The sequence below is a fragment of the Notamacropus eugenii genome, chromosome 2 (genome assembly GCF_028372415.1).
Source record: "Notamacropus eugenii isolate mMacEug1 chromosome 2, mMacEug1.pri_v2, whole genome shotgun sequence".
NCBI lineage: Eukaryota > Metazoa > Chordata > Mammalia > Diprotodontia > Macropodidae > Notamacropus > Notamacropus eugenii.
In genome coordinates this window covers 187,747,814-187,760,579 of record NC_092873.1, presented here as the reverse complement: position 1 = coordinate 187,760,579, position 12,766 = coordinate 187,747,814, and positions in this window count along the sequence as shown.

Sequence of the window (12,766 nt, the reverse complement as noted above, 5' to 3'; positions counted from 1 at the left end):
AGAGTAAACTTCATGTTTTTCTCTCACCTCCCTTCTTTTTCCCTCCACTAAAAAGTCTTATGCTTGCCTCTTTTACGAGAGATAATTTGCCCCATTCCATTTCTCCCTTTCTCCTCCCAATATATTTCTCTCTCACTGCCTAATTTCATTTTTTTAAGATATAATCCCATCCTATTCAATTCACTCTCTCCTCTGTGTGTGTGTGTGTGTGTGTGTGTGTGTGTATAATCCCACCTACTACCCAGATACTGAAAAGTTTCAAGAGTTACAAATATTGTCTTTTCATGTAGGAATGTAAACAGTTCAACTTTACTAAGTCCCTTATGACTTCTATTTGCTGTTTACCTTTTCATGCTTCTCTTCATTCTTGTGTTTAAAAGTCAAATTTTCTTTTCAGCTCTGGTCTTTTCATCAAGAATGCTTGAAAGTTCTCTATTTCATTGAAAGACCATTTTTCCCCCTGAAGTATTATACTTAGTTTTGCTGGCTAGGTGATTCTTGGTTTTAGTCCTAGTTCCTTTGACTTCTGGAATATGATATTCCATGCCCTTCGATCTCTTAATGTAGAAGCTGCTAGATCTTGTGTTATCCTGATTGTATTTCCACAATACTTGAATTGTTTCTTTCTAACTGCTTGCAATATTTCCTCCTTACCTGGGAACTCTGGAATTTGGCCACAATGTTCCTAGGAGTTTCTCTTTTTGGATCTCTTTCAGGTGGTGATCTGTGGATTCCTTGAATACTTATTTTGCCCTCTGGTTCTAGAATCTCAGGGCAGTTTTCTTTGATAATTTCATGAAAGATGATGTCTAGGCTCTTTTTTTGATCATGGCTTTCAGGTAGTCCCATAATTTTTAAATTGTCTCTCCTGGTTCTATTTTCCAGGTCAGTTGTTTGTCCAATGAGATATTTCACATTCTCTTCCATTTTCTCATTCTTTTCGTTTGTTTTGTGATTTCTTGGTTTCTCATAAAGTCATTAGCCTCCATCTGTTCCATTCTAATTTTGAAAGAACTATTTTCTTCAGTGAGCTTTTGAACCTCCTTTTCCATTTGGCTAATTCTGCTTCTGAAAGCATTCTTCTCCTCATTGGCTTTTTGAACCTCTTTTGCCAATTGAGTTAGCCTATTTTTCAAGGTGTTATTTTCTTCAGCATTTTTTTGGGTCTCCTTTAGCAAGGTGTTGACCTGCTTTTCATGCTTTTCTTGCATCTCTCTCATTTCTCTTCCCAGTTTTTCCTCCACCTCTCTAACTTGATTTTCAAAATCCTTTTTGAGCTCTTCCATGGCCTGAGCCCATTGAATATTTATTTTGCCTGTTTGGGATACAGAAGCCTTGATTTCTATGTCTTTTCCTGATGGTAAGCATTGTTCTTCCTCATCAGAAAGGGAGGAGATATCTGTTCACCAAGAAAGTAACCTTCTATGGTCTTATTTTTTTTCCCTTTTCTGGGCATTTTCCCAGCCAGTGACTTGACTTCTGAGCTTCCTCTTCACACCCACCACGCCTCCAGATCTGCCCAGCCAGTGCTTGGGGTCTGGGATTCAAATGCTGCTTCCCAGGCTCAGGGCTTTGGGTGGGGGCAGGGCTGCTATTCAATGTGAGATTAAGTTCAGGTGCTCAGGTTGGGGCAGGGGGTTTATGCTGAGACCTTCAACAATGGATCTGAGCTTCTGCCTGCTTTGGGAGCCCCTATCTGCTGCCCCCTCTGCTGTTGCCTCCTGAGGGGGCCTGAGTTATGGGGACACCCCACTCCCCTTTTGGCCACCCAAAAAGTCTCTCTCACTGACCTTTGTCACCTGTGGGTGGAGGGACCTGCAAAGCTGCTGGAGATTCTGTCCCTGAATCCTGCTCAGATCTACTCCTCTTGGTGCTTTGAGGCCAAGGCTGGGCTGGGCTCTGCTCTGGGTCTGGTGCACCATGGACCTTTAGGGTCAGTTTTTCAGGCCTCTCTGGAACAGTAATCTCCTCCACTCCGTTGTTCTGTGGCTCCTGCGGCTCCCGAATTTGTTGGGAGTTCTTCTTTACAGGTAATTTATGAGAGTTTGGAGCTAGCATATGTGTGTCTTTCTACTCTGTCATCTTGGCTCCTCCCCTCTTATTTGGCTCTTAAAGTAATAAGGAGCCATTGAATTTATTGGGTTGTATGTGTGTGTGTGTGTGTGTGTGTGTGTGTGTGTATGTGTGACATGGTGAGACTTGATCTTCTAGAAAATCACTTCAATAGCTTGTGGTGGATGGATTAAAACAGAGACTTGAAGTAGGGAGAGAAATTAGGAAGTTATTTTAATAATTCAATAGAAAGGTGATTAGGGTGGGGACTGTGTGAGTGGATAAAAAGGGACTTATGTAAGAGATGTAGTGGGGATACAAATGACAGTATTTGGTAAACAGGATATGTGGAAAGAGTGACAGTAAAGAGTTGAGGATGATACCGAGGTTTCGAATTTGAGTGACTGGAAGGATAATGGTGCCTTTAACAGAATTAGGGAAGTTCATAAAAGAATGAGTTTTGAGGAGAAGACAATATGTTCCACTTTGGGCACCTTGAGTTTGAGGGGCCAAATGTCCAATTGTCAATTGTTAATGTGGGGCTGTAGCTCAGGAGTGAGACTAAGGCTGAATATATAGCTCTGTGGATCATTTCCATAGGGATGATAATTAAACCTATGTGTGTTCGTCCTTCATTGCCAAAGAAGACCATGCCATCAGAGAAATGGCATGACTTGCGCTTGACTTTGTTTTGAGTGAGGGAGGGCTGTGCAGGTCACCAGCCTCACTTCTCTTCCACAGCCATCTAAATCCAGTGACCAGGTATTCATCAGGATGACTGGAGATGACCCAGGATGAGGCAACTGGGGTTAGGTGACTTGCCCAAGGTCACACAGCTAATGAGTGTCAACTGTCTGAGGAGAGATTTGAACTCAGGTCCTCCTGACTCCTGCAGCTAGGTGGTGCAGTGGATAGAGCACCAGTGCAGGAATTAAACCTACAGGAGCTAATAAAGTCACCAAATGAGAGTTTAAAGAAGAAGGCTTAGGACAGAGCCTTGGGGGGTACTTTCATAGTTAGGACAGTGGGACATGGATGATGGTATAACAAAGAAATCTGAGAAGGATCAATCTGACAAACAGGAGGAGAACCAAGAAAAAACAAACAACCCAAAAGAGAAACTACCCAAAAGGAGAGATGGTGAAGTGTCAAATGCTGTTGTGATGGAGAGTGAGAAAAGATTTTGCAATTAAGAGAGCATTGGTAACTTTGGAGAGAGCAGTGTCAGTTGAACAATGAGATGAGAAAACATAAAGCATTTACTGGAAAAACCCGTGTTAGAAGTATTTATTCATATTGTAGAAATCACCCAAAACAGATATTTTCCTATTTTACGATATTTTTCTATCAAATGACAGTAAAACTTTGACTTGTTAGACTGCTTAGGGAACAAGGATAGTTTTGTTCATTGTACTTCTGTACCGCAGGATGTCAAGCAGGAAGAAGGGACCCAACAAGCCATAGATTTTATTGTCTGTTAGTTTTACAGTTGAAGAAATTGAGGGTCCAGATAAGGGAAATGACTAAGATTACACAGGGAATAAGTACAAGAGCCAGGCTCCAAATCCAAATCCTTTGCTTCCAGATTTAGTGCTCTTTCCCCTACAACACATGACAGCCTGAATCTGAAAATCTTTCTTTTAATCCTTTTTTTTTCATCTCATTAAGTGATTTGCCTATTAAGCCATAAGTTTGTTGAGGACAGCAACTATGTTTTCTCTAGGCATGTATGTGGTGAGGTTCATAGTGATGTACTGGTTCAAAAGAGCCTACACTTAAATTTCAAGTGAGAGCATTTACACTGTGAGAATTGGCCAACACTACAAAATGGGGTTTGATTTATTGTTTTGTTTATTAAGAAAGTGATGGAAGAAATGTTAATAACAGAGAATAAATTTGAAAGAGGGTAATTCGTAAGTGGGTTTATTTGAGTGTTTTTTTGAATTAGTTGTTAAACATTTATAAGCACATCTCTGTTGGGAAGACTTCAATTCAAATCCTTCATCAGATGCTTATTAGCTATGTGACTCTGGATAAGTCACTTAGCAAATGTCTGCTTCAATTTCCTTATTTGTAAAATGGAGAAATAATAACACTTACTTCCCAGGGGTGTTGTGAAGATCAGATGAGATATTTGTAAAGTGCTTTGCAAACCGTAAAGTCCTATAGGAATGCTACCTATTATTATCTAAACTGTGTCTCTCTCCTAGTAGGTGCTTCATAGCCATGTGCTGAATTGAATTCAATTAGTAAATACAGTAAAATGGACATGATCTTACCTCTCTTGAATGATTATGGATTTTACAGTGCCTTAGAACCAGAAACCAGAAACAGCAAACATGGAATCATGGGTGAAAGTTACAAAGGTACCAATTTATGTTCGATGTCAGGGAAAATTTCTTCACAATTAGAACTGCCCCAAAGTGAAAGAACTGCTTTAGGAGGTGATGGATCCTCCCTTCTTTGGCATCTTCAAGCATTGGCTGGATGATTGCTGGTTGGAGAAGTGATAAGGTGATGCTTTTTTGGTTATGGACTGAATCAAAGAGTTGATGAGGTACCTTCCAATCCTTAAGTTACTTGATTCTATGAGTATTTAGGTTCTGAATATTAGGTTTCACTGTACAATGCTATAGATAAATAAAAAAGGAAGCTGAGTCTGTACTGAATTACTGTGTGCAGACAACTGTGCCAGGTGAGGGTGAAAACAGAAGGTTCAGATACCATATAGTGCTGACCTTCATAGAATTTACAGTAAAGTAGGAGACTAGGACACAAACAGAAATCATTGTTATGAAGTATCTCATTGGATCCTTATAACAACCCTGTGAGGAAAGCAATGCAGGTATTATTTTTACATATGAGGAAAATGGAATCTATATATGAGTGAAATGACTTGCCTAAGACCAAGATTAGGAAGTGGCGGAGTTAAGGTTTGAACCCAAGATAAAAAACACATTGTCCTGAAGGAATACCCTTTCATTAAATGGTATATAGTAAGCCAACAGAAAAGCAGCTAGGTGGTACAGTAGGTACAGATACAGTGTCAGGCCTAGACTCAGGAAAAGTCATCTTCCTGAATTCAAATCTGGCCTTAGACACTTACTAGTGATGTGACCCTGGGTAAGTCACTTAACCTTGTTTGCCTCAGTTTCCTCATCTGTCAAATGAGCTAGAGAAGGAAATGACAAACCACTCCAGTATCTGCCAAGAAACACCAAATGGGGTCACAAAGAGTTAGACATGATTGAACAGCAATGAACCAACAAAAGGCACAGCAAAACTTTCCTGTGTTTCCTAACTAAAGATTATCTAAGAAAAAGGCTTTGATGGAAGGATTGTGTGTTCCTATGCTAGTGAAAGCATCTTTCCATCTATCAGTAAATAACATAGAAAGAAAGATCATGTATGTATTTAATAAGCTTTTATTAAGTGCCCATAATATACCATACATTGTGCTAAGTAGTAGATGGATATTATGGATGACGATAATGTTAATAATTATATCAGTAGATAAGATTTATATAACACTTTAAGATTTGCAAAACACTTTTCACATATCATCTCATCTGATCCTCACAATAACCCTCTGAGGTAGTATGATATTGAAATAGAAATAGATTAAAAAAAAAAAAAAGGTAGTGTGGTATAGTAGATGGAGAACCAGTCTGGTGATAAGGAAGACCTGGGTCCAAATCCTGCCTCAGACGCATTTTGGTTATGTGACTCAGGGAAAGTCATTTAACCTCTTACTACCACAGGTAACTCACTAGGATAATAAAATGCAGAGTACTTGCTAGTCTTCATTGGCTACATAGATTTTCCTTGATGAGAATTCCCAATGAAATCACAGCTCTGGGCATGCCTATACGCACTGGCACACACATACACACACACCACAAAGATATGAAAGGCATATTGAGTTCTCAAGTCCTCATCTAATTTAGGTTTAGCTTCTATATAATTAGATCTGGTCTACATCTGTGACTTTGTTGAGGGATCTTGACCAAGCCATCCAGTTTGAGCACTGCTCTAGAATTCAGTCTCACTCTAAACAGTAGCTTTAAAAGTTCGGGACAATTTCATTTCTCATACAACCTTCACATCATGGTTCCCAAAAGGTTATGGTGGGAGGGCTTGAACATTATTGAGAGTAAAAAGTACATCAGTAAAATACTTTAAAATGTACAAAAGAAAACACAAGTGCAGAAGGGGACAAATATTGACTAATTTTTAAACTACTTTGTTAAAATGAATGTATCTTTTCAAAAACAAACTGTATATAATAGAAGTTTGCAGTTTCTTGCACAATCCCATTGTATAAGATCTTGTTCTTTATATTGATGGATGAAATTTAGGTTCACAATAAAAAAAATTTAAAAAGGGAATAAAGTTCTTCCTTTAGTAACAGCTTTGTATTTATCTTACACATATTTGTATCCACTTACGTGTGTATACATTACTGCCTATAAGAAAAGGTAAGCTCCTTGAAGGCAGGAATTGTTTTTTTTTTGTTTTTGCATTGTTTTATTTTTGCTGGCACAGTGCCTGGATCACAGCATATAATTAATAACTACTTGTTGACTGATTGACTGATTCTCAATCTTGGAGGACACTAATTGAATATGCCAAATAATTAGAAGCTACTTTACACACCAAGGAAGACCAGGCATCGCAAGAAACTAAGTTTATGCCTGTAAGGTACCAACAGAATAAGTTGAAAGGTGAAAAATTCAGTCAAGAAAATTTGTTTTCCTGACATTATTCCAAAGAAGATGAATTCCCTGACCCAACCAATGAACTGACTGTTTGACTGAATTCACCAAGCTGACTACTTTTGGCATCATGTAGCCACACATATATTTGTTTGGGAGGAATCCAGAAGTAGATTTAGCTGTCTCAAAATATCTAGAGAATCAAGCATGTATCTTTACTAACTTTCTGGCCAAACTTGGGAAACTCACACTTTTGGATCTTCGGTTCTTCCGGTGTATAAAATGAGGACAACACTCACCATATATACACATAGCTGTAATAAGTTATTTGAGGCAAGTTGAGGTCCATGTTTCTGAACTGCTTCAGCATGCCACATAGCATCTAAGTACTTGACAAATATTAATTAAATGGATTAAGTAAACAGAATATAATTATTGCCATTCCACAGTTGCCCTGCCTTTGCTTCACCAGAAGAAAAAGTTTCCCTGGGAATTGGTTAGTGTAATCAGAAACCAAAATTAAATTAAGAGGTCACATGTCAGCAGCAAAGACAAAATAGGGGAAGCATTTTCTCATCAAAAACAGCAGAGAAATAGGGGCTTTTACATAATAGTGAAATTAGGGTTTGGATGGCTGGTATTCTTCAACTAACTTTTCACAAATATTTCCTGGAAAAAGCCCAAGGGATGAATCCTAATTTAGCCTACTCTTTTTAGGATGTCATTGAATTCCCTTGTTTAGGTTGCTTCCTCCCCCACCTTTTCATCCTGTGGCTATGTGAGTGCTACTAATCTCCCTGAGCAGCCCACAGTTCAGTGTCTCTTCAGCCAGTGATCATTCAGAGATCTCTGAAGCTTTGATCCCCTCCCCGCTATAGCCACAATCCCTCCACCACCCCCATCTAACTTCTATGAGGACAATCCCTCTATCCCTCCCCCCAAAAAGGTTCTATTAGTAAAAACTCATCCACTGAGGGGGTGCCCTCAGTTAGCCTGGGGATATTCCCCTCTGTGCTGATTTCATGGTGGAAGGGTCTGAGGGAGAGGAAGTCAAAGAGGACCAGAAGCCATGCCTTAAATAAGTCTTGTTTGTAGATTAAGCAAATCACCCTGCCAAACATGGAAAAAAGCATTCTTGGGATCACAGGATTTAGAGCTGGAAGGATCTTTAGGGATCATCTAGTTCAGGGTTCTTAACATTTTTGTGTCATAGATTGCTTTGACAGTCTGGTGAGTCTATGGATTCCTTTTGTGAATACTATTTTAAATGCATAAAAAAATGTACATGATTATAAAGAAAAATCAATCGTATTGAAATATAATTATCAGTTTAAAAAAAATTCACAGGCCCCAGGTTAAGACCCCCTGATTTAGTACAATTACAGCCTTCCTTCTTTTCAAACTCCTTTCCTCCTGTTCCTACCCTTTTTTTTTTTTTTTTTTACAAAAGAGATAACTGAGAGAGTCTCATCCAGGACTATTTCCACTGCCACTGGTTGTTGGAAAATTGATGAATAATTAGAAGTAGGATAGAATTTTGTTTAATTTGGAGTATGGGGAAAATAATTGGATAACATTCCTATAAATAAATTACTAACTCTTTGTGGGTGAGCACACGTTAGGTTAAAGTGAACAGCTGCTTGCAGTCTCCACTCATGCATTCTCATGTCTACTGTATCTAATACAAAGACACTGGTTTTGACATATTTGCAACGTGGATATATGAAGACTAACTCCACAGGCGACAACATTATTTGCTAATCAAATACAGTCTAGGCAGTCTGGAGAGGCCCTTCAGATTTGCACTGAGTTGGGGCAGGTGGGTTGGCCTGGTTGACCTGCTGCCCTTCTTTTCCCCCCAACTTATTTACAAATATTTGTTTTACACCTGTTCCAATGAGGTTCCAGTATGTGCTGATGGAGGAGGAGGGGTTGGACTCTCAGTTCTTGGTTTTTCTTCTCTATAAGTTTTCACACTCCAGTATAAAAAGTTTAAAAAAATATCTATCTAGAAGCTACTCAAACAAATGAAAGGTGTAGCCCCTTTGCTCCTATTTGTGTCTTCTAATCCCCCAATTCTTTTTAAAAGCTAAATAAAGCATTCTGCCCAAATCAGTGCTATGTCAGTACCACTACATCTCCAGTTCTTTGGAGATGATCTTTCCCATGCATTCGGGTTGATGTGGAAAGTTCTTTGTTATTCTGTGATTGTGTGCTTATATCTCATCTACCCGAGGAACCTAAGGTGAAACAGATAGGCAGGAGGCACAGTGGATAGAGGGCTGGGCCTGGAGTCAGGAAGACTTTAGTTCAAATCTGACTTCAGACATTTATTAGCTGTGTGACCTTGGATAAGACACTTAACTTCTATTTGCCTCAGTTTCCTCAACTGTAAAATAGAGATAAAAGCTCCTATCACATAGGGTTGCTTTGAGGATCGAATGAGGTAATATTTGTGAAACACTTAGCACAGCATCTGGCTATATAAGTGATGCCATATAAGTGCTTTTTCTCTTCCCTTCCCCCTTCAGTGAGACAATAGAGTCACTGGGCAATACAGTCTGGTAAAAAACCATGAAACTAACACAACTGTATTTGCTGTTCATTTGTGTGGTTCCCAGGAGAAGCCTAATTCCCATAAGAGGTCAGTTTCCAAGTGGATCTGTTCTTGGGCAGAACTGCCAAAGCATTCAAATTCTACTGCAGAGAACAAAACTCCTATGGGTTGGCCATGTAGCCTGAATGCCAAACATACTCTTTTGCTTAAAAGACTATTTTACAGAGGCAAGCACACATGGAGGCAGTGCAAGGACACCCTCAAAGTCTCTCTGAAGAATTTTAGTATCAATTGTGAGACATGGGAGACATTGGAACATGACTGCCCAGCATGGTGCACCTGAATCAAAGAAGGCACTACGCTCTATGAGCAAAGCAGAAGTGCAGTAGTGCAAAGGAAGCGTGAGAAGCACACATTTAGAGACATCTCCATCTCAAATGTTCAAATGGACTCTTTGTGGCCAAACTGTGGTAGAGTCTTTCAAGTTCAGCCACATACTGTACCTTGACCCTAACATCATGATGTCAATGGTCTTCTTTGAGTTCAAAGGATGAACAATAATAACAGTAGGCACTTAATAAATATTTGTCAAATTGACTTTGGGGGTTTACCAAAGAAATAACCATCTCTGTAAAAGTCCCCAGAAAGACCACTGACAGGGACAATCTGGATTCATGGAGGCTCTTGGCTTGATTCCCAGGCTAGCATCTCGTCATTAACCTTGTGACTGTGGGCTAATCATTTCATTTCTCTGTTCTCAATATCTTTATCTGAAAATGAGGAGATTTGGCTAAATGACCTCTTGATTCTCTATCAGATTTCATCAACCTTTAATTCTATAAAATTGAGCATTTTTTGCGCCACTGTAGCAGAGAGTGTTTTTATGCCAGAAAAGCCAAAAGACAACAGTGTAGAGAATATTGAACAGAATTTGTATTAAAGAGATTGAAACTATTGATTTATGTAAGAGACATCCATTTGTATGTAAAAAGACAATTTTTCCAAGGGCCAAAAATAAATTATGTGTAGAACTAAGAGCTTACATATAATCTTTGTAATTTCTCTTGTCACACAACTGAGTCTCCCTCATCCTATTCAGTTCCCTTCTCTTAGATCCTATCTAGAAGCTAGGTGGTATGATGGTAGATAGAATGCTAGACCTGAAGTTAGGAAAATCTGAGTTCAAATTCATCCTCAAGAGTAGGTGTCATCAGGTGTGACCATGGGCAAGTCACTTAATCTCTGTCTGCCTCAGTTTCTTCAGTTTTAAAATGAGGGTAATGATCACACCCACCTCCCAGGATTGTTGTGAGGATCAGATAATATTTGCAAAGCTCTTAGCACAGTGTCTGGCACATAGTGGGTGCTTAATAAATACTTATTCCCTTCCTTCATCTCATATCCAACAAAACACCCTCCAACCCCAAATATTTTAAGTTCCTAATCCAAGTTCCTACCTGGTTTACTTCTGAATAGCTTTCTGAGAGTAGATGCAATTCAGGAGGAAATTAATTCAGTGGGAAAGGAAATAACTTTCCTGAGGGTGAAACAAAGGGCTAGTGAGATTTGTCTCTTGTGTCAAGCAACGATAGCTTGACTGTGGATGCTTCACATCCTCCCCAACACCTTCACACAAATACAAAAAAATAAAACATTTATTAAGTACCTGTTTTATACAAAGCACCATTTTAGGTGCTGGGGGAGATTAACAGCATTAAGATAATGTCCTGCCCTCAAGGGGCTTCCAGGTAAGGGAACAAAAGACAGCTGGTTATAATATTCAGCGATACGTGCTAAGTGGAATATAGTTGGGACAAAATGTTATATGAACCCTGGAGGGAAATTAGATTCCTGACCAGGATGGGCTGGTTTCACGGATGAAGAACATCTAAATTGGACTTCGAAGGATGGAAAGAAATTCAAAAGGCAAAGAGAGAGGCATTCAGTAAAGTGGAGAGGGCAGTCCAAGTATCGCTATGCAACAACCTGACCAAAAAACGGAGGAGAACCACCACGATGTGAGGGAGAATTGGCTATTCTAGATGGCTCATATAGTACATCACATACAGAGAAGTGTGAAAGAGAGCAGTGTGGTGCCGGATTGTGGAGTGCCTATGCCCTCCATCCTGCAAGGTACATAAGTAATGAAATTTACTCTTTAATCAACAAATATTTATTGAGTTGTAAAATGTGGAAGCAGAGGACATAAGATAAGGTGGCATGTACTTGACTCATTCCAAAAACAGAGAAGAGATTCATTTACAAGTTGGATTTCAGTTGTTTTTCAGTTCTTTTTCAGTCATGTTTGAGTCTTCATGGCCCCATCTGGGGTTTTCTTGGTAAAAATACTGGAGTGGTTTGCCTTTTCCTTCTCTAGCTCATTTTACAGATGAGGAAACTGAGGCAAACAGGGTTATGTGACTTGCTCAAGGTCACACAACTAGTAGGTGTCTGAGATCAAATTTGAACTCAAAAAGATGAGACTTCCTGACTCCACACCCAGCATTCTATCCACTTCCATACCTTGCTGCCATGGTACATGGAGAAACAGATTAGAATTGGAGCAACAAGATAGAGGATTAATGCAATAGTACAGTAGGAGGACATGAGGATCTAGATTAGAGTGGATGAATTAGGTTTGGAAAGGAAGGGGCCCTCACAAACCTATTTCAAAGACTGGGATAGTAAGAACTCAAGAAAAGAACTGTGAGATGAAAATGCTAAAGAGGAGACAGAAAAGATAATTTAGCCCAAACTTGCTTTGTTTGATAGATGAAGAAAGAGGTCCAGAAGGGAAAAAGTAGTGCTCAAATTCACACAACTGGTTAGTGGCATAGTGTTGACTAGAACTCACAACTTGTTGAAATATATTTTCTTCTGTCTCTTGACTCCCAACTTGGTGTTCTTCCAGCTCTATGGGGGTATCCCACTGTGACATTTACTTCAGGGACAGAAATCTCACTGGATTCTTGGTAAGCAATCATGGAAGAGTCCTTTGAACCAAAGAATGTCCCAGTCCTTTGTTGGGAGAAATTAACTCATGTGTCTCTAATTCTTCTTGGTCCAGAAGAGCTGGATGATGATATTAAATCTTCAAAAGATCATTCTTCAAAATTCCTTCACTTCCTATGTAACCAGGTTTTTCATCTAGGCTTCAGTCCTTTGGAAGGAAAGGCACATTCAAATGGCTGGATTTCTAAGTCAGCTCTGTTGCTTTCTAACTTGTGTAACGTTGGGCAAGTAAATTTAGCTTCTGGGTCTCAGTTTCCTCATTTCTCTAATAAAGCAGTTGGGCATATGATCTCTAAGGTCTTTTATTGTTCAAATACCCTATGATGGCCTAAACTTGGGTAAGGAATGCAGAGAACAACCACTGCATCCTTTCTTCAAAGCTGAAAACTAAGAGATATGGGTAAATGGGAGAGGGGCAGGGAGAGATGGA